This window comes from Panthera leo, chromosome A3 (genome assembly GCF_018350215.1).
Source record: "Panthera leo isolate Ple1 chromosome A3, P.leo_Ple1_pat1.1, whole genome shotgun sequence".
Lineage (NCBI taxonomy): Eukaryota > Metazoa > Chordata > Mammalia > Carnivora > Felidae > Panthera > Panthera leo.
Genome location: NC_056681.1, coordinates 130,371,191 through 130,381,795, shown reverse-complemented (window position 1 = coordinate 130,381,795; position 10,605 = coordinate 130,371,191).

Here is a 10,605-nt window from a genome sequence, read left to right as displayed (position 1 = left end):
CTCTCAGAAAATGCGAAAACAGAGCAGTGTATGAGAAGCCTTTGTCATTACGTTGTAAGTTCTTCTGTGGTGCTTGATGCATAGAAGGTGATCCATCAACAGAACTGAGCTAATGGACAGACATTTGTTACTATACTTCTTGTTATGTGAGTGAATTTCTCACACTGAACCTCCCAGGAAAGGTGCCAGGGGAATCTTATTGCAAAACTAGCAGTTTATTGGGTTGACAAAGAGAACATTCAATTAAGGCGATTTTCAGAACACAATGGAATCATTTTAGTTGTGAAATGTGGACTTAAAAAGTAATCATTTAGAAACGTCCAGAAAATATTTGAAGACCGGATGACAACATTGCAGCCCCTTTCACTCAAGCACAGGCAGAGGGCCCTGGGTGGACAGAGAAGTACAGAGGCACAGACGGATTTGGGTCAATCCCAGGTCCCTCTGCCCCACTCCAAGGTCCAGCCTCTTTTCACAACCCTAGGCTTCTAAGAGAATGCCATTCATGGATCGACTTATCCAGAAAACAATGAGAGCAACCAACATGTGCCCATAACTGTCCTAGTACTATGAGTATAGAGGGAAATCAAATATGGCCCTAAGTCTCAAGGACCTCCATGTCTCCAGATTGGGGCGTTTTCTACCCATTCTTAGAATCCAGGGAAATGGTTGTTTGTCTTGAGGTGGATCAAGATGGTGGAGGGGCAGAGAAACTGAGATACCCCATTGCCTAGCCACGGAACCACCATGTCAGAGGGAAAAAATCCTTCAACGATATCAGAGGTGGCAACTCTGTCAGTGTGGGCCAATAACTTTTAGCTTCTACCCCTTCCAGTTAAGCCTAATAATCTCCATCCCAGCTTCTGATATGTCAGCCTAGGCAATGCCAAGGCAGGCAGCTTCTAAAATGGCTCCCAATCATCCCTGTCCCCTGGTAGGCACATCCTTGTGTAATCATCTCCTGTCGAGTTCGTGGTGGTCCTGGCTGCTTGCTTTGAATGAGTAGAATATGGCGAAGTGATATGGGATGTCACTTCCAAGGTTAGGCTAAAAAAAGATGGTGACGTCCGTCCAGCTTGTCCCCTCTCTCTAGCCCTTCTCAAATGGTTGCTCTAATGAAGCAAACTGCCATGCTATGAGCCGCCCTATGGAGAGACCCAGTGGCCCAGAACCAAGAGTGGTTTCTGGTCAACATCCATGGAACAAATGAGACCTTCAGGCCAGCCACATGCAAGGACTTGAATTCTGCCAGGAAGTCTATGGAGTTGGAGGCAGAAGCTTTGGAGAGCAATTTGTAATGCAGCAATCAATAATACAACATAAAAGAAGAAAATTCAGTGAGGTCAGCTCTGAGTCTAGTGTACTTTCTACTACATCATGTGATTTCTGGCGAATAAGCATCTTTCATTCAGAGGCCAGGGAACATCTGGCCGGTGGAACGAAGGCCAAGCATTTTAGCTCAACTTTCATACTCCCCGTGGTCTGGCAGATACATCCCCCTGGCTATATCTTCTCCTAGAAGACACCTGCTGATGTTCTTGACCTGCTCATGTCCTGCTCTGACTTCAAGGTCGGCTCAAATGCTTTCCTTGCTTCATGACCTGGTTAGAAAGATTATTTTTCTTCTCCAGAATTTTATAGACGTATATGTCCCCTGCTCTGTGCCAAGGAGGACTCTAAAGGACCAAGAAGCACACCAAATCCCCTGTTTTCCCTAGTTTATAATTCTCTAGTTTTACAATTGTAGTTTTTTATGACTGCTTTTTAGAATTTACGTCACTGTTGCATGCCTCAACTCAATGATTAATTCCGAAGACGAAGATACGGTCTCAGGAATCTCTGTGATGTTCATAGTAACAAAGTCCCAGAGCGCAGAAACCGCCAATCACTAAATAGTGTCCCTGCTCCCATGCATATGTTGAAGTGCAGACCCGCACAGATGCACAGTGGGACCGTATTTGGAGACGGGGCCAGTGAAGAGGAAATCAAGGCCAAATGAGATCATAAGGGTGAGGCGCTAGCCCAGTAAGACTGGCACCCTTAAAGAAGAGAGAGACACCAGGAGTGTGCACACACAGAGAAAAAGCCACGAGAGGACACGGAGAAGGTGACCATCTGTAAGATAAGGAGAAAGACCCCAGGAGAAACCAACTCTGCCGACACCTTGATCTTGGACTTCCAGCCTCTAAAACTATGAGAAAACAAAATCCTCTTGCGGAAGCCACCCAGTCAGTGGAACTGTGTAACCTGAGCAGATTAATACACTGTCTTTGGACAAGAGCCCAGGCAGGTGCCACGGCTCTAACGACACCTGAGGATGGACTATGGGTAGATCCATAGCGGTGTGACAGAGTCCAAAGCAGCGGGTTCAGACTCATGTGAATTCCAATTCTCTCTCCACCCCGTACCAGCCAACGAGAGCACCTCACCCTTGCTGTATCTAGGCTTTCCCTTCCTGGAAATGGGGTTTGTCATGCCCAGTGGACACGAGGATCATGAGGAAGATAGGGAGGTAGTGTTTGCAAAGTGCTCTTCACGAAGTAAGTGCAGAAAAACATTTACTTGTTTCCTTCTTCCTTTCCTTCTTTCTCCTGGGGAAAGACAGGATCAGAAACGCGGCCAGAGCCGTCTTTTGGAGCCTGAGGCAAAAGGAAACATCACAAATGCTGATCTAGTCTTTATTTAAAATCTGGCTATGTTTTTCATCACGGATAATTTTTTTTCTTTGATTTTTATTATTCTTTCAGATATTGCGTGAAAATATGATTTCTCTTGATTACTGAGGTTTTTGGGGTCCCTTTAAATTTTGTCCCTGAGGCAGGTGCTTTACTCTCCTTAGTTAGTTTGGGCCCTGGCTACAGAATTCATAAAGAAAGACTCCTTTGGCCTGAGTAGCAAGTGGGTTAAGATTCTTTTTGACTGGGATACGTGGATGGCTCAGTGGGTTAAGCTCGTGGTTTCGGCTCAGGTCATGATCTCCCGGTTCGTGAGTTTGAGCCCCGGGTGGGGACCTGGCCTGATAGTGTGTAGCCTGCTGGGGATTCTCTGTCTCCCTCTCTCTCTGCCCCTCCCTCTCTCTCCCTCCCTCTCTGTCTCTCCTCTCAAAATAAATAAATTGGTTCTTTTTGATTGTCCCTACCTGTGAATCAAAGTCTGGCCCTGCACCCCAGACTCTGGCAGGCAGTATATACAACTCCGTGGTCTGTGATAAGGGCTGACTCTCTCTTGTCGCTTGGGGATGAGGCCTCCTTGTATGCATCACGGCTTTTTCTTTTTTCTTCTTTCTTCCCGCCTGAGATGACATAGGGAGGGGCCTTGGAAGGAGAGGAGATGATGAGGTAAGTAAAGGATTTTCAAAATGTGATCTTTTGTCAGTTTCACCCGTGTTTCCCTGAGGAATTTTCATGGACTTTGAGAACAGGAATGGATCCCAGATGGCAAGGCTTTGCAAAGCTCCTGATGGAACCTGAATTTCTGGCTGGGATTCCCAGCAGGGCTTTTGGACTTGAATGCTGTGCCCCAGGGGCTGTCTCTCCTCACCAGAGGGGAGGCAGGGGACCTTCTTGTCTCTTCAGCTTTATTGTCCGGTGCAGGGTCTGGGGCGAGGCAGGGAGAGAAGCAGGGGGACTAGGAGGAGGGGCAGGCCAGCGAGGAGGAGCCACGTGTCCTGGCAGTGCTTAGTCGTGGTGATGGTGGTGCCCCTGTGGTGGTACAGGCGAACCCAAGTGGTCCACTTGTGTCACTTAACTCTCAAGACAACTGTGAGGTCTGCCCTGCTATCGTGACATTTTAAAGAAGGAGAAACTGAGGACGAGGGCTATCCGTAACGGACCTAAGGTCACAGAGCTGCTGAAGTTCAGAGTCAACGCTCACCAAACGTCTTCTTGACCTGTTGAGTGATGGTTGTTTGACTTTTGCCCTGAGCTCTTTCCCAGATGCTGTCTCCTCAAGTCTGTTAGGGATCAAGCCCTGTGGTCACTGCACAGCTGTGCCCTATAGAAAGCATGGTACTTCCAGGGACAAAAATCCCCCAAAGGGCATAGTTTTTAGTAGGCTCTTTTGTTATGCAAATGAAGAGAATGAACCACGGGCCAGGTGCAAACTCGTATTTACAACAAGGGACTTTGTTTCGTCAACCTGTCTAGTTTACACACGGGGCACGGTGCGCCAAGCCCCCAGACTCACACATACAGAAGGACTCATTTCCTCGGGTGTTGGGTTCACGGCTGGAAGAACCATCCATCCAATGGAGAACAAGTCTCAAGCTTTCTGACTTCTGGGACCCAGTTTGAAGGATATAAAATGCCATGTTGTCTCCAGTGGTGGCAACTGAACTTTGGTACATTTTTAATGGCCCCATTGGGAAAAACATATCATGAAACCGGTTACCTGTTTACATTTTGTACTGTATTAACCACAAAAGCCCATGTGCGTATTTCAAAGCAAATCACACAGAGAAGGGGGGACGGGCCATGCGCTCTGCCTGTGGTCGGCTGAGCGGGCTGCCCCACGAAGAGCTGAGTTGCCATGCTGTGACCTGGTCTGGTGTCAGCCCGCCTGGGGCTCTAGGGCTCACCTTTCTGCTTAGATATACCTTCCCCGTTCGGACCTTTTCCAGGGGCAAACAAATGAACTTGTACGTAAGGACCCCAACATATGATCCCCACACTGTTGTAAATGTAAAATGATATTTGGACACAGATGGAAACAGAGAGAGGAGAGAAATAGAGGCGGAAAGGGGGAAAAAGGAGCAAGGACAAGAAGGAAGCAGTGGGTAGGAATCAGGGCTGTATTATAAAGCGCACACTGGGTATGTTATCAGATGGACTGGTTTTGCGCTCACGAGCTAGCAATTTAACTTGCTTGAGCGATCATTTGATTTAGCCTAGTCCCCCTGTAAGGAAAGTATTAACTCCACTCTACCAAGGCCAGGAGAGTGGCCTTCAGGGCCCTAAAACTTGTGGGACTTCTCCTTCTGGGTGGATCTGGGGGCTAGGTACGGAAACACACAGCAGATTTACCAGCACACCTGCAGACTGAGTCCCTTTTGACAGAAATCTAGCATTAATAGCCTGGAACAAGCTGGTTCATTTTCCCTGCTTTCACTTCTCTGTTAGCTGCTCAGAAATAGGTAACCGGAGTCTGTCTGCAAGACCCAGAGAATTCCCCGGTGCTGGGGTTTCTACCCTCTTCTTATTTGGAGAGCAACAAAAAAATCCTCGTCTATTCCTTTCACTGGGAAGTACACAGCAACTATTTTCTTGTGGGGGAAGGAAAGCGACAAAACCGGGGCTTGGGAGAAAATGGTTCCTACCTGGCAATTTCTTTTGTATTTATACATTGGCCTTTCCCCAGTGGACCAGTCATCCAAAAAGAAAAACACATCCCCTACCTAGCCGGGATAACACAAACAAGAAGTCACCTTTTAATAGGTACTATTAGGAATCACCTTGGAAATCAACAACCGCTTTCTGAGCATAAGCCCCTTTTAAAACTTTGAGAAAAGAACTCACTGTTATGGGAGGGTTTTGAGTCAGCCGTTCGGCTCAAAGATTTAGAACTCTCTAGAAAGGCTGTTGACAGGTAATGTGAAACATCATAGAGTTTCAGAAGAAATTCATTGCCCTATCTCCCTTCCTCCCCAACACACGTGAACACACCCACGCACACACATACACACACACGCGCGCGCACGCGCACACACACCCCCCTGTACAGCATTGAGCAATGGGGTGCCATGGAAAATATTAATTAGTCTATCTGGGTCCTGGTTCCTTCATGTATAAAGTGGGAGTAATAACACTTATTTTGAAGGTTTGTATAAGAACCAGGGAGAAAGAAAGTGGTACTCAAAAGGCATAATTAAATATAACCAATATTAAAGTTAGTAATAGAGAAGATTCCAAAGTAATGTGGCAATTTATGACATGAGGCCTGGAAGCAAACCACAGGCCTCGTCGCCACTGGAAATGCATCACCCTGTCATGACGATACTTAACCCCCAGGATCACGGTGACCCTGGCCAAATGCATCTCCAGTGGCTACAGCAGTGAAGGCGTATGCACCTTCTTCCCTGGATCTTTTCTTTCCTCCGTACACAGAGGAGTGACAGAAACCCTTTCCAGAGTTGGCAGAATGTGCAAGGAAGGCAACAAGGAATATGAAATTGAACGCAGAATAATGAAACGCTGATAAGGGACCTGGGGAGAGAGTGAAGAACTCAGTTTAGGCAGGGGGTCTCCCAGATTCACTGTAGATCAGGGTGTCCCCGCGGCACCCTGATTTTGTTTTGCGTACGTTGGTTAGTTAAATCTTGCACGGAGGAGTAATTAGGGGGATTTATCTTGGTGACTTTTCCTGACCCTCATGCCAAGCGATCTGTAGATCCTATCAGGCGTATCTAGACTGCAACTCACACGTTAACACCACAAATCTCATTACTGGCCAAACACTCCCATGCCTCCTTGGGTTTGAACACGCCGTTCAAAGCCTGAGGAATCCACGAAGCCAGATAGAACCGGGAACATGAACTTTAGCTGAAAGAGATGAGCAAGGTGAAGGGAACACCTTGGAAGGGAGTATCCTGGGAACCACGGAGGCACCAGACATGGAGGGAGGTGTAACTCGACTCCTAGACACAGAGGTGGAAACCCCCAGTTCACGGAGTGGTGAGCAGCTGGTGGGTATGTGACAGTAAGATTGGAAGATGAAGCTGTTAAGAAGTTTCTGAATTCCAGCCCAATGGATCTAAACTCCAGGTTCCACATACAGCCAAGGAAACGGTTCTGTACGCCTCCAGGGATGCCATTCACAGAGACCTTAATGGGAATGGAATGTCCTGGAGTCGTGGAGTCTGCAGTGAGCACATCAGCATAAGGTGGCACTTCTTGCCATTTGTTCTGGAACTTTGTCACAGAGTTTTGAGCCCAGGTATGGCCTGCCGTAAGAGCTGCTTAAGGAAGATGGATGTGATCACCTTTGGTAGATGTTAGCCTGTAAGTGATACGGTAGTCATAGGAATTCTTTCTCAAAAACCGCCTATTTGGGGGACGCCTGGGTGGCTGAGTCAGTTAAGCGTCCGACTTCAGCTGAGGTCATGATCTCGCAGTTTGTGAGTTCGAGCCCCGCGTCGGGCTCTGGGCTGACAGCTCAGAGCCGGGAGCCTGCTTCGGATTGTGTGTCTTCCTCTCTCTCTCTGCCCCTTCCCTACCTGTGCTCTGTCTCTCTCTCTCTCAAAAATAAACATGAAAAAAACTAAAAAAAAAACAAACACCCGCTCATTTGATCAACACCACCCTTAGCTTAGGACTTCACACAGCAGGCCTACTACATGGTTGCTAAATGAATAAACAAAAGAGCACTGGCAAGAAGAAACGAATGAGCCCTTGAAGCCCTTTCAACATACAGAATGTTCTGGAGAGCATTCACATCAGGCTAGTAACCTAAGGCCAATGGCTTTGAATGTCCTACAGAGTGGACTGGTTAAAATGCATCTCCCTCCTCTAATTGCCACATATGTTATCACACCCGCTGTTGTATTTGGCCATCCCTGTAACTGCATGTTTAACCACTCCTTACTGGTACTATAAGGATTTTAACTATTTCATCTATCTATTATTATTATTATTATTATTATTAATTATCGCATGTTGGATTGCTCTCTGTGGGTCTATATTCCGATAATCATAATAGTAATAATAGTTATTACTATTATTGTAATGACAATTAATCCTATCACGTACAAGACCTTGAGCTAGTACTTTATATGCACCATCCATCATTTTCATGTCTTAGGTAAAATTCAGATTATAATTTCACTTTGTAATAAAGATATTCTAAATTCATCCGAGGTCACATGGCTGACAAGCAAATGAATGAAGAGCCCACCCACATCGTCCTGCCATTTGCTTTTTTACAATCTGAGCACACAGTTATCGTTAATATGCATAAAAATAAAAATATTGAAGGCGCTTGGTATAATTATCTAATTTATCCTGCACCGCAGTAGCTCCCAAAGAACATGAATCTGGCATTTGAGAATGGGCGGGAAGTAGCCAGTGTATATTTTCGTCAGAAGTCGTAAATATACCATCAGCCACGTACAGCATGTTACACACCACTCTCAGTTTATAAATTCCTTGATCTCTCCTGCTACTGAGCTGTCTCTTTCCTTGGAAGCTCGCTGGTCTTTCCTCCATATGACCGACCTCCAGCTTGATCTTTCTAAAACCCCAATCTGCCCCCTCCACGTGCAAGTTCCACATCAGCCTTGACTCTATGTCCCATCTACCAAGAGGAGCATGGTCTCCAGCTGGTCTTTTAATCCCTTCCCATTCGAATTCCAACCCATTTGGCCAGCCGCAGGCCTGGCCACTGCTCCCAAAATGTCAATCCGGGAGCCGTGGCGAGTTACTAGAAATCTCGCTTTTGCACATTCTTTCTTTCTGCCTGAAATGCCAACTACAATCTCTTATTCATGTTATTTTATGACTCACAGAGCTTTTTCAAGGTCCATGAAGATAGGAAATATACACATTTTAAAATCATTGTATCTCCATACTCAGTGTCTGTCACATAGTAGGTTTCAATAAATATTTGCTCTGGATTAATTCAAGGTAAAAAAAAAAAACAAAAAAAACAAACACATTTTCTGGGAAAACTCCCAGAAGTCCAGGAAAAGTTGCTTCTTCCTGTGTGCTCCCATGAGGCTTTGATATCCTAATTGCCACATTGTTATGCAATGAAATTATGCATTTCCATGCCTTTCTCTGGGGCTAGACTCTGAGCTCCTGGGTGGCAGAGACCAAATCTTACTCATACTTGGGTCCTTAACAACCAGCACAGGGCCTGGCTTAGAGTAAGCCTTCCTAGATTTCCTGGAATTGAAAATGTAATTCTAAAGCAATCACGTGAGCTGAGCAGGGCGGGTGTTATGCTTCTCATTTCACAGTTGAAGAAACAGGGACCCAGGGAGGAGAAAAGTCTTGACTCAATTTTCATTTGAAATCAGAGGCCCAGACAGGGCTTGGGACCAGGCCTCCCAACCCCTAGTTATAAAGCGCTGTTGGTGGCCACTGAACAGAGGAGACCAGGGTCTTCCTGACTCATCTGCAGAGGCTGCCTCAGGTCTGCTCCCGAGATGGGCATAAGCATGTGAGTGTCTTCAGGGGGCAGAACTGGATGAAAGGAATCTGCTTAGCAGTCACGGGGATAGTCTGGGGGAGCTCGTGAACTCCCCTGCGGCCAGGCACTGAATCCTAGGCAGGTTTGTCAGCACTAAGATGCTGAGAAGCGCCAGGAGGCACGGGGCCATTTTTTGACCTTCTTTTCAAACTCTGGTCCTGTGGTGGTGGCCTGCCACACACCCAGTGTCCTCTCTGGCCAACTTCCCAGGAACTTCTTATCACCAGAATAACCCGGGTGTCCGTAACTATAAATAGGCCCCCTTTCTACTCAAAAGCGTCCTACTGTGGACAATAAATTACACGGATCCCTTTTCCCTCCCGCACTGGAAAATATGCGTAGGAACATGTAGAAGCTCAGAGGGCTCCAAGAGTCTTTTAAACTCTCCTTTCTCAGTCTCTTGCTTGCTTGCTTGCTTGATTTATTTATTTATTTATTTATTTTTATTTTTTATGTTCATCCCCCAACCAGATTGCTTCTGGTTTACCAAGAGGCACTAGATGAGGACCTGGAGTTCCTAGCCTCCGCAGGAGTTCAAGCCCCTTTGCCTGGTGTGTTTATGCCCCAGACAGAGAACCTGAGTCTGTCTCCCCAGGAAATCGAGAATAATGGGCGGGGAGGGCCAGTGGCTAAACTGCACCCGATTCTCCAAATTGAGTGCATCTGTCCTACTTGCGTGTTCTGGGGAGAAGGGTGGCTAAGAGAAGAGATCCCTTGCAGCCCAGCACTTGCCCGCAGGTGTCTGTTTCACTGGGCCACCAAGGACCTCGGGGCACTGTCCCGAGTGCAGAGGAAGAATTAGGGCTTGCATTTGGTCCGAGTCCAAAGGTGTCTTCAGCTGAAAAGGCTCAAAGCGCCGGGAGTGCGGAGTGGGTGGAGGGGTAGGGAGGAGGGCGACACCAACCCAAAGGGTGACTGTTTTTAGATGCGGAGTAAGGTGTTGGGGAAAGATAATGAAACCGATTTTTGAAACCCCGCGCAACACCGCTGGTTCAAGGGATCGCCAACGGGAAAGAGCTCCTGGCTCCGAGCGGCGTGTGAGCCGCGGTGGCCCGAGGCTCACAGGGTGCCTGGCTTCCCGGGGGGGAAGCGCCTGGAAGATGAACTAGGCGAGCACAAGTACGCTGAGCACTGACGGCGCTGCGTGGGGGAGACGCGTGGGTAGCTGCGGCCGGGGGACTCCAGCACCGCCGCCCGCCGTGGCGCCGCGACCCCCCCCCCCCCCACTCCCCACTCCCCGCGGCGGGTGCACTCTCTCCCGAGCCCGGGGCCGCGGAAGGATATCGCGCTGCCACCTCGCCGGGGCCGAGCCGGAGAGCCGCGAGGCCGGCGCCCGCGCCCGGGCCGGGAGCTGCAATGGCAGTGGCAGCGGCTGGCGGGCGCGGGGAGCCGCCCGCTGATTGATGGGCGCCCGGCTCAATG